The sequence below is a fragment of the Thermobia domestica genome, chromosome 10 (genome assembly GCF_964235325.1).
Source record: "Thermobia domestica chromosome 10, izTheDome1.hap1.1, whole genome shotgun sequence".
NCBI lineage: Eukaryota > Metazoa > Arthropoda > Insecta > Zygentoma > Lepismatidae > Thermobia > Thermobia domestica.
Window position 1 is genome coordinate 34,753,652 of NC_137463.1, and position 12,188 is coordinate 34,765,839.

At 37.6% G+C, this 12,188-nt stretch overlaps 1 protein-coding gene across 2 annotated transcripts in view; it reads left to right on the forward strand.

Moving 5' to 3' along the window:
- The first annotated feature begins 261 nt into the window (after positions 1-261).
- Sugb (Sugar baby transporter) overlaps positions 262-12,188 on the forward strand; it is a 62,609-nt gene continuing 50,682 nt past the window's right edge. For both annotated transcript variants that reach the window (XM_081728004.1, XM_081728003.1), the window contains exon 1: positions 262-410. The gene's annotated coding sequence lies outside the window, so the exon portion shown is untranslated. The remainder of the gene's footprint in view (positions 411-12,188) is intronic.

Here is a 12,188-nt window from a genome sequence, read left to right on the forward strand (position 1 = left end):
GTCGAGAAGGTACAGTGCAACTCAATGTTTCGGCCTCCACTTGCAAGTATTATGTATTAATTTTATGCAGAATATAGAATATCTATCTTTTTAGTCCCATTATAATTCATTCCCTACTTAATCGGTTACCTGTAAATTGCTAGATCATTGATTTAAGCAATTAAATTTGAAAAAGATTACATATTTGTATATAAAGTTTTATGATTATTATAAGTTGGGAAATTACCGTGGAAAATGGGATTTCTTTTTGTCTTTTGAGAAATTGGGAATTTTATAATACCTGAGCTTAGTATCACTGAGATGAATGACTAACGTCGATGAACACATGAAGCAGATAGTGTGAAATAGAGTTGTAGTGATCTTCGTTGAAATTATAATTCTGATAAATCTGTAAATGTCAAAGTGGATTGGTGAGTCGAATTGTAATTGTGTAGGCGTATGAAGAGGCCTGTATACCTGGGAACATTATTAAAGTAAAATATTGATACATGAGGCAAAGTTCTTAGAAACTAATGCCTCGATCATACTTTAGTTAAATATAAAATATAATCATTTAAAATACCAAAGCTGCTAAATGTACTTACTAAAGAGTGCATCGTTTGTTTTAATTCACGTGGTTAGTCGGTAGTGTCAAGAGTTATACTGCTAATTCTATCGTAGTTAACAGATTTACTTATTGTAGAGGAATATCATGTTATGGAAGGAAAAGTAGGGTATTTATTTCATCAGAGTAAGAGTGAAATAATCCTACGGATTGTATTACAAATGAATATAGTTGCAAGGGAGCTTCCCCAAGAAAATCGAGTAACTTTAATTAATGTGTTGTTTGCACCAGAGGCGCATTCACAGGGAGTCCACCCGTTGCGGATCTTCACCGGTACGACTTCTTACTCCCCTCCCAATCATAATCATAATTTATTGCATCCGTTCATCGTCATACAACGAAATTGTACATGTCATAAAAATTGGGTGTGCTCCTTGCCCTTAAAGTATTCGGCATCTCGTCAGTTTTACGCTTGCCTTTGCTGGCGTAGGCTCCTACTTCCGGGTAGGTGATTATACAAATTCCTTGTGCAAGTACTCACAATAAAATGGATTATTTCTAGGGATTTTGATTTTAAGGCAATCTTATGATTACATTATATAGGCAAGTCTTTACTTCGACCATTTCATTCAGTGAACCGGTTCCTCGGAACAGTTCCATACGAATCGAATCTGCTGGTGGTTCGATGGCTTAAGTTTAGAGTTGCCCCTCCAGTTTCCAACCTACAAAAATGCAGTTAAAACATTAAAAAGTGTTGGGTTATGTTAGGTTAGTTTAAGTTAGGTTTGGTTAGTTTAGGTTCGGTTAGATTACATAGTAAGACTTTAGTTAGTCTAGAACAGTGACTGGAACGGGTTCTCATATATAAGGTTCAAGTATCACTTAAATTCAGTAATCCATGGTTCTCATAAAAATTTAATAGATTTTCTTCATTATTCTTATACAGTTCTGTAAAAGTCAATGCAGACATATCATATTCAACTCACCGATTCCCCATCCTATACGACTACCATGCTGTTCAGTTATCGAAACCTTGCGCGTCTTGCAAATAGTACCCACTTCTACATATCTTTTCTCATATTAAACATAACTTTAGTGCCAATCTTTGACACTTAAGCATCACATAAGGACTCCAAATCATCATTTCTTACCCTGTTTCTCCTGTAAATATTCCTATTTTTATAAAAAACGGAGGGGCAACTCTAAACTTAAGCCGTAATGATTCTACTATTGTTTACAAACAATCTTTCAAGTGTTGATATATATATATATATAGAACTAACAAACTTCCTATCGTATCAGTTCTAAATGTAACAAAACTTGAAATACATTATGTATTAAATAATAGAAAACTACAACAAGAACCACCACATTTTCATGTGAAAAATTAAAACAGCAGCAGCAAACGAAACCAAATAAATATTTTGCAACTAATGAAAAAATAATTGAAAGTAAATACCTGATAAAAGTGAAAGCCTAACCACAGCCTCAAAACAAACTTCTCTGCAAAAATTGAGCCAATGCGAGACACTTCTATAGAACCAAATGAACATTTATGAATAGGTTAATGTTCTCATATCTTGTAACTCCAGATACAAAAATGTAACACAATAAAAGAATCTCACGTACTTCCAACCGAGATCTACTAATAAAGCTGCCAATTCGCAGAGATAATTGCTTCAAGTAACGTGAACATTGATGATTCTCGCATACATAGTACACTTTTAATCGATCATGTCGAATTATACTTAATAGCTTCTGTTCTTTTTCACGAACACAGCAACTCCTTTAAGGTTTTAATTTTACACACCAACAGGGTCTATAACCATCCATATCAGTTCCACACACTAATGACAACGTATAAAAATTTAAATGTATAACTTTTTTTTTTTTTTTTTTTTTTTTTTTTTTTTATCGGAAGAAACTTATTTCGCATTTGACATCACCACAGTAAGAGAATACCAAGATGGAGAATACAAGCGAACCACCTGCATGCACAACAAACCACGCGAAAGATAAGACGATGATACAAGATTACTTCACATCATATTCATAGTTACCATTCGAACAAAAAAGCATGAACAGCACAACATTATCATGGGGTCAAGGTGAAACGAAACGAACCTTGCTTGGCTTCTAGTCTTAAATGCTTAGACTAAACACTGATTCCACGTTAATCAGTAGGTCCATGTCTCATAGCCTCGCTGCTGAACGGGACGTTCAACACAAAATCAACTCAACTCAACAAAAACTGGCCGCGTCTTGAAAAGAAATAGCAAGTGCAACGCGTAGTGGATCAAGGCAACGTACGTGGCAAAAGGAAAGTGTTTTATACAATCATCAACAATATGCTTTGATTTACGACTACATATTGTTGATAGATGACGATCGAGAAGCGAGGTAAGTTGTGCATAGTAATAGCTCTCTGCTGCTTTAGCGTAGTTGTTCAAATTACAAAGGCAGGATCGAAAGTGAAAAGGTGTTGTAGTTCTAAAATTGAACGTTGTGTCCGGTGGTCGTGTACAGATAAGAAGCATGTCAGTTTCTAAGTATTCTTAGACCACGTTCAGTTCTCCCTGGTTGTTAGATAATTCTTTGGCCAAATTGCCGCGGATAAAACCCACATGAATCTGTTTTCAACGTTGTATTACAACCAGGGTGGAAAAAAATCATGATTTTTTTAATAAAAATCATTTTTGTTGATTTTTTTGATTTAAATCGATTTTTTTGATTTAAATCAAATCTTTCTCCTCGTATAATACAAGTCGCGAACTGGAGAAAAAACATTAGGAATTAATATTAAATGACAATTATGCCATTTAAGTGAAAGTATTTTGGTTTAATTTCGAATTAATCCTCAATCGTTAAGCTATTTCAATCCGAAACAATATTTCTTAAGCATTAAGGAAAAAACGTACAGCAATATTTATCAACATGACACTTTTCTTTTCACGAATGTTCCTGATATTTGGCAGGAGTATATTTTTAAAAAATCGAAACTAGCCAGCGGCACGAAGTACATGTAAAGTACATAAATTTCGCCCAAAATTAACTAATTAACTCTATGGCCTATGGAACCCGGAGGTTCAATGCCGCGTTCACGGAAACTCTCCACTGACTTCTATTTTTAGCCAACTGGATCCAGTTTCTATTTTGTATTCCTATTTCTGCGAGATTCATCTTAATATTGTCATCCCATCTGCGCCTAGATCTTCCTAATGGTCGTTTTCCGATTGGTCTTCCAGTTAAGAATGTGAAAGTGTTCCTATTTTCTTCCATCCTGGCTACATGACCTGCCCACCTGAGACCCTAGCAATGTTTGGTAAACCGTATAAATTATGTAGTTCCTCGTTATGAAGTTTCCCCCATTCCCGCTCCTCTTGGGTCTGAATATTCGTCTCAGGATCTTGTTCTCAAATACTTTCAGTCTACGTTCTTCCCTCATAGTAAGCGACCATGTTTCGCAACCATATAGAAGCAGGGTGTCTACCAGTCAGGGAAAGTCAGGGAATTTGCAGGGTCAGGGAATTTCATTGTGTGTCAGGGAAAAATCTTTTCCAGGCTGTGACGGGTGAAGGGATGCCACTAAAATAGTCATAAATTACAGGTAAATGAATGGGTTCGTTTATACGTTCGTAAAATATTGTATAAGCACATAAACAATTGTGAAAACTTACAGTTCACTTTAAATATACGTTGGGGGCGCGGTGGCTCACTGGTAGAGCGTTCACTTCCGGTGCTTTGGTATCCTGGTTCAATTCCAGCTCGCGCCGTGTGACTTTGTGGTGTACAAACACCGTGGTCGTGGGTTTTCTCGGGGTTCTCCCATTTCTTCCCACTTTCTTCATTTCATTCATCACTCACCCATCACCGTCTCCTTTAGCCTAACCGGCATAACCGTGGGACGTAAAACTGAAAGATTTCATTTTCATGATTTAAATATAAGTTACTTTTCATGAGTTACTAAGAAAAAAGAATGACAGAGTCAGGAAAAATTATAATTTTGTCAGGGAAAGTCAGGGAATTTGATTATGCTTGCTTGCTAGACACCCTGAGAACAACAGGCATATATATTTTAATCTTCAAATTCCTGGACAGAATTCGTGACAAAAGATTTTGAACTGAATAATAACACGAATTCCCTGCTTTTAGTCGACATTTAATTTCTTCTTAAATATCGTTTTCGTCTGTTGATATTGATCCTAGATATTTGAAAGAATCCACTTTATCAAAAGTATTATTGGATATTTTAACGCATCCAAAATTTGCCCTATTACGATCCCGAGGAACTTCTATGCTATGTATTTAGTACATAAATTTCGCCTAAAGTTTTATTATTATTATTATTATTATTATTATTATTATTGGAAAGGGGATCGGGCCCCTCTAAATACGCCCCTATTATCTGGAAACAAACAAACAGACGTGGACATAAAAAAAATTTTGTCTTAAATGTCGATGGTGATTTCTCCGTTGGAATAATTAACGATTTAAAAACCCTATGTTACGAAGAGAAGAAAGCAGGATTTTCCCGCTACCCGTCCAAAACAGGATTTTCCCTAATCATCCTCTACAAGATACTCGTTTTCATACTGTGCTGTACATACATTTGAGTCTTATTGTATTATGATTATTATCTTCCATAATCGAAATAACAGAACAGAAACGGGATTTTACTTATTTTCACTTTAAATTAATTTATTTCAGAATTTGATTTAAATCAACGATTTTAATTAAAAAAATCAAGTGATTTAAATCTTGATTAAAATCGTGATTTAAATCAGACTGATTTAAATCAATCCACCCTGATTACAACTTACCTGTTCTTACAACTTTCATATATCTTTACCCCTGCTTATTTCTGGCCTTCACTATTCACTGTTAGTCACAAATATTTCTTATTGTCATGCTTCTTTTGCTCTTCCTTACATCAGTATAGTATTACTGCGCAAAATTAGTACAGTAGAACTGTCAAGTGTTGCAAACTACATACTACTCATTAATGACTGCGGCTGATTAAATATCATGTCTTCCCAAAGGGTGAGGGTAAATTTACGTTGAAGCTCCACCACCCGAGCGTGATGTAAGTCACGTAGTATTTAGTCCACCTTCCGCACACAACTTTATTGATAAAAAAAAGTGCGTGTAGTAGTAAGTATTATAAGTAGTAGTATTAGTAGGAACGGGTTAGAAGCCCCGCAGGGATTTGTTGGGTTCTCTTCTCGACATAAAATGGGAAAATTAAAGACTTCCCCAAATTTTTCCGTACATTTTACAATCTAAGGATCCGTATAGTAAAACTGCACCAGAAAGTGATTTACTTACGTTACGAAACACAGCTGAGCGAGCGAAGGAGGTTAGAAGCCCCACAGGGCTCGTTTTGTTCCACCTTGATCCCCATGATAATACAGCAGCATACATATCCTTAGTTAATAACAGTAGATTTGAAACGCTGTCAAATTATGCTCTACTGCCACCTTACCTCATATCGTATCAATCCGCGAACACATACGGTCCTGAATTTAACTTAAGTTTTCTCTTTTAGTAATCATCTTACAGTAATGAGCTTTCTAATGTTTGTTACTCTCATTATCACATTTCGTCTGATTCTGTTCATTTCTCCGTAAATTTTGCATTTCGGGGCCGCCATCTGCGGCAGTTAACCCAATTCTTTGATCATGGATTCGGTAAGTACGAATTGACAGATTTTCTGAACGCAGCAACATTTTAAGACCGTGCTACGAGTTTGCGTGGCCACAAACTGCGGTGACACAAGTATTATTGCTGAAATATAGATATATGGTTGCACCTCGTGTCGTAATTGTTGGAAATTTTACAAAAAGAAAAAAAAAAAACTAAATAAAGTACGTGAGTATCTTACCTCAATTTCCGCAAACGTGGTTTCCGTTCGTCGTCGTGGATAAAAAGAAAAAAACCTTCTCTTACAGGTAATGCTCCCCTTGATCTTCCTATCTTCTAGAAGATACGACGTGATTTTTACACTGTCAGTCAGTCCTGTGCACAGGCTGGAGTCCAATATTATACACGTCCCAACTTCCTGCAGTATTAACTTCCAGTAGCTATAAAAATCACACCGGAGCACGTAATTATATTCACTTCACTTACTATTTAAACTCACGATCTGTGTTAGACAAGCACACGATCTGTGTTGACCGCACTTTACGATAGTTGCATACGACTGCTTCCTACAGAGCAGCAACTTCCAGCGCACAGCACTCATACATAACACGAACTGTAACTGTGTGTGTGTGCATCTCGCTACAACTGCCCTTACGTATTGTCACTAGAGGGCGTAAGGTAATACACGTCACTCACCCTGACGTCACTAAACGAAAACTTGATAAACAAAAGCACATAAAAAAAAAAAGATCTGTATGTGCAACACTTTCCCTTGTTGACAAGTTTTCGTCAATATTATGATACATGGATAATATCAAAGGTACTTACATATATATACAATTAATGTACAACTAACTATGTTCTAATTTACAAGGCCTATCTTGTTACAAAGTAATGCTAACCTATTTCTCATGATAGGCTTTGTCAGCAAATCTGCCAGCTGTTCTTGTGTTGAGATCTGGTTCACCCCTAATTCTTCTTGTGTCACCTTTTCGCGAATAAAGAACTGCTTGGTCTGAATATGTTTGGTCCTCTTGTGAAATTCCGGGTTCTCTGCAAGTCTCACCGCTGCGCTGTTATCGACTTGAATGACGGGCATCTTTTCCAGCTGTGTAAGCTCTTGGAAAAGCCGTTTTAGCCAGATGACTTCCTTCGCCGCCTCTGTAGCTGCTACTAGTTCAGCTTCTGTGGTTGAGGTTGTTACCATACTTTGACGTTGACTCAACCAACTTATACTTCCTCCAGAATACAGCACAAGAACTCCCGTGGTTGACTTCCCTGTTTTCTCACAACCAGCAAAGTCAGCATCACTGAAGCATTCAAGAATACCTGTATTCTTGTTATGCTGATAAACAATTCCTAGCCCAACAGTACCTCTTATGTATCTAAATACACGTTTTAGTCTCATGACATCAGTGTCTGTAGGATGTTCAAGCGTTCTTGAAAGCACACTCACACTGTAAGCAATATCTGGTCTCGTACCTAGCATGAGATACATCAAACAACCCACTGCCTTGCGATAAGGATAGTCTTTGTTTACCTTTTCTTCTTCAGATGTTTTCATTTTAATAACAGGTGTTGTTACTGCTCTACACGCATCAAAATGGAACTTGTGAAGCAGTCTTTTGGTGTATGCTGTCTGATGTATTTTGATATCGCCATTGTCACGCCTCTCTATTTCCAATCCCAGGAAGTAGTGAGCCTCTTCTTGAACAGTTATCTTGAATTCGCTTTTCAGCGTCGCTAGGAATTCATTAACTTTTTCTTTATTACTAAATGCGACCAGGCCGTCATCCACATAAAGAATTAAGAGAATTTTATCCGTATCTCTTTCCCGAATAAAAAGGCATGGATCAGCATCACTTTTCTTAAAACCCTGATTAAACAAGAAATCACCAAATCGTCTGTTCCAACAACGGGGTGCTTGCTTCAATCCGTACAGACTTCTCTTAAGTTTGCACACCTTTTCTGAGCCATCCTGGTACCCTTCTGGCTGCTTTATATATATTTCTTCTTCTAGATTTCCATAGAGAAAAGCTGTGGATACGTCAAATTGAAGTAGATGTAGTCCCTCATTCGCTGCTACACTCAACATGGCTCTTATTGTACCAAGTTTTGCCACTGGACTGAAAGTCTGCTTGTAATCGATGTCTTTCTTCTGACTAAAACCTTTCGCCACTAGTCTCGCTTTGTATTTCTCAATGCTACCATCTGGGTTATTCTTAACCTTGTAGACCCATTTACATGGAATTGCCTTTTTTCCTTGCGGTAAATCACATAGTTCCCATGTCTCATTCTCGCGCAACGACTCCATTTCCTTGTCCATTGCCTTCTTCCATTCAAAACTTTCTTTGCTTTGTATGGCTTCGTCATAGGAACTGGGACTGTCTAAGTCATTAACTAACTCTTCTACTGCCATCACATAATCGTCGTATTTTGCAGGTTTCTTCAGAGTAGCTCGGTCTCGCAACACTATGCCCTGACCATTAAGTTTCTCTTCCGTACTCGGCTTGGGAAACACTAGCGGTTTATCATCTTTCATTTTTGCCGATTCTTGCTTGACTATAGGTTTTGAGATCTCTTCCGGTTCTCTACTCTGAACGTCCCTTGTTCGTAGTTGCACTTCTTCTCGAGACGTTTCTTCAAGTGTACTCTCTTTGAAAATGACGTCTCTGGAGATAATAACTCTTCTTTCTTCTTTAATCCAAACTCGATATGCTTCATCTCCATTGTAACCAATGAGATATCCTTGCTTGGCTTTCCTGTCCATCTTTCTTCTTTTTTGTACTGGAATGTGCACGTAACACTTGCAACCGATCTGTCTCATATGCTTAATCCTTGGTCTCTTCTTCTTCCAAAGTTCATATGGACTGACACCTTTTTGTGAAGATTTTCCGGTCCTGTTAAGAATGTAGATCGCTGTTGAGGCCATTTCTGCCCACATCTCTTGCGGAAATTGCACTTCTTGGTTAGAGTAAAGGAATGTTCTTGCCATTTCCACAATGGTTCTATTCTCACGCTCACTACCCCCATTTTGTTCCGGTGTATAAGGCGCTGTGAACCGTTGATGGATGCCATACTCCTTGAGTATCTTCCGTACTTCGGCATTATCGAACTCTCCTCCGTTGTCGCTAAGAAACTCTCTAATGGTATGTCCTTCTGCCTTGGCACTGGCTAACACCTGTTTCAAGGCATCTTTCACTTCTGATTTTTGATGTAGAAAAACACCAAACCTGTACTTTGAATAATCGTCTCTGAATATAGCTAAGTACTTGTATTTCTGAAACGATTCACTAAAGGGACCACAGACATCTGCTGATAATAACTGTCCCACTGAAGATGAAGGTTTTCTACTACTAAACGGTAGTCTGTGCGCTTTTCCGTAAACACAAGAGTCACAGAGAACATTTTCATCTTTCACAGAAATATTCAGCTCTTTCTTCATTAAATCTTTGATATGTTGCTTGTCCTGATGTCCCCATCTGCTATGGTACAATTGTAAAAGAGCTTTATCAGACATCACAACATTCACTTCTTCACGATTACTTGAGGGTACTGTTTCAAACTGCGCTTTGAACAATGCCCCTTGTACTTTTCTTTTGCCTTGAACGATAGCAACTCCGTCCACTTCTAACAAACACTCTGTGGTAGAGGACGTAAATTTACTATTCCTATTCCTATCCTGTGCGGCCAAAACTGAGAACAGATTTTTCGTAATATTCGGAACGTACCACACATCCGTAAGGATTAAGTCAACTTTCTTACCTTTCACTTTTGAAAGCACTTTGACGTCACCTTTCCCTAATGCAAACAGCTTCTCTTTACCTGCTGCTGAAATACTACTCGGGTTCTCAAACTTCTGATAATTGAGGAAGAAATCGGGTGTGTGTGTTACATGCTTCGTTGCACCATTGTCAATCCACCAAACGAAAGGTCCATTTTCATCTGTAGAACATTCTTCGTTCGCAGAATAGACAATTGTCAACTTGGTTTCACTAGATTTCTGATTCTTCTTTTTCTCATTCTTAGGCGGTTTCCCATCTGCAATCCACTTTTTGCACGTTCGAACCCAATGCCCTCTTCGTCTGCAGTAATTACAGATATCGTCCTTCTTCACCTTCTTCTGTAATTGCTTCGGTTGATTCACTACTAATGCTTCTTGCTCTGAAGACGCACCCTTGTACTTGCCTACTGGTGACCGCTGTACAAAGTTCCTTTCGAACATACACAATTGTGTAGTCAATTCGTCAAACGTACGTTGTACTTCTTTGGTCAGCAACATCCAACTTGATTTGAAAGTTTCAAAAGTACTGGGTAGGATATGTAACACTTTACAGATCAACAAAAGATCCGGTAATTCAGTATGTCCTTTGTCCTTCAATCCACTGTTAAGTTCCATCCACAAACTGTTCAATTTAGCTATGTGTGTGGAAACATCTTCACTTTCACTCCAAGAAAAGGCGAAAAAGTCCATACAAATCTTGAACAATTGATCTGTGGAACTTGCCTCAAATAGCTTCTTTAAAGCTAACCACATTTCTTCAGCCGTATCTTTCTCCATTATCTTCTGGTAGACTTCATCCGTTACTGCACTAGTTATCATCGACTTGGCATAACTATTAGCTTTCCGGTAAACGTCAGCCTCTGCTCTATATTTCTTCTTTTGAGCTTCTGAAGCGGAATCTTCTAACGGTTCCGGTTTTCGCAACTTGCCATCGATAACTTCTAGTGTCCCTTCATGGTATTCTAATAAGTCCCTAATTTTTCTTTTCCATATGGGCCACTCTTTCTCACACGATAACGGCTTTATATTCTTTAACAAATCCATCTTCGTGTTTAAAGAAAGAAAGAAAGAAAAAAAAAACTGACACAGACCAACTAACCTACTAGGTGTATTTGAATACAAGCGTCTCGACTTTTACTACTAGGAAACATAAAATGCAATAAATCTATTTGCACTTCACACCACACTAGTTGCACTTCACTTAGAATATGCATATGTCACTAGCACGCCTAAAAATAATGCGTAAGCCGTTCGTTGCACTATTCAAGCACTTAAAACCAGATACAGCAATTTCGGAAAAATTTCAGTAAGCACACTGGGCCTTATTAAGCACACTGGGCCCATAACCAGTATGTTGGAAATTTTACAAAAAGAAAAAAAAAAAACTAAATAAAGTACGTGAGTATCTTACCTCAATTTCCGCAAACGTGGTTTCCGTTCGTCGTCGTGGATAAAAAGAAAAAAACCTTCTCTTACAGGTAATGCTCCCCTTGATCTTCCTATCTTCTAGAAGATACGACGTGATTTTTACACTGTCAGTCAGTCCTGTGCACAGGCTGGAGTCCAATATTATACACGTCCCAACTTCCTGCAGTATTAACTTCCAGTAGCTATAAAAATCACACCGGAGCACGTAATTATATTCACTTCACTTACTATTTAAACTCACGATCTGTGTTAGACAAGCACACGATCTGTGTTGACCGCACTTTACGATAGTTGCATACGACTGCTTCCTACAGAGCAGCAACTTCCAGCGCACAGCACTCATACATAACACGAACTGTAACTGTGTGTGTGTGCATCTCGCTACAACTGCCCTTACGTATTGTCACTAGAGGGCGTAAGGTAATACACGTCACTCACCCTGACGTCACTAAACGAAAACTTGATAAACAAAAGCACATAAAAAAAAAAAGATCTGTATGTGCAACAGTAATAATAACCAACAAAGCACGTTCGTGTTCACTATCATCAGTACCGATGTTGAAGTAATGAAAGTATAACGATACAGTATAAATTGCATTTAAATAGTCACAATATAAAACTAGAAATACACAAATATTAATGCTCAAATCTAAGTATAGTTACGCCTTAGATTTTGAAATAATAATGAGAGAGATAACACAACACAAATATGTATTATAATTAATAACTATTACAATATATGTATTGGTAGCAAAGTGAGTATAGTAAGTTATGGTATTATAGATTGTTAAG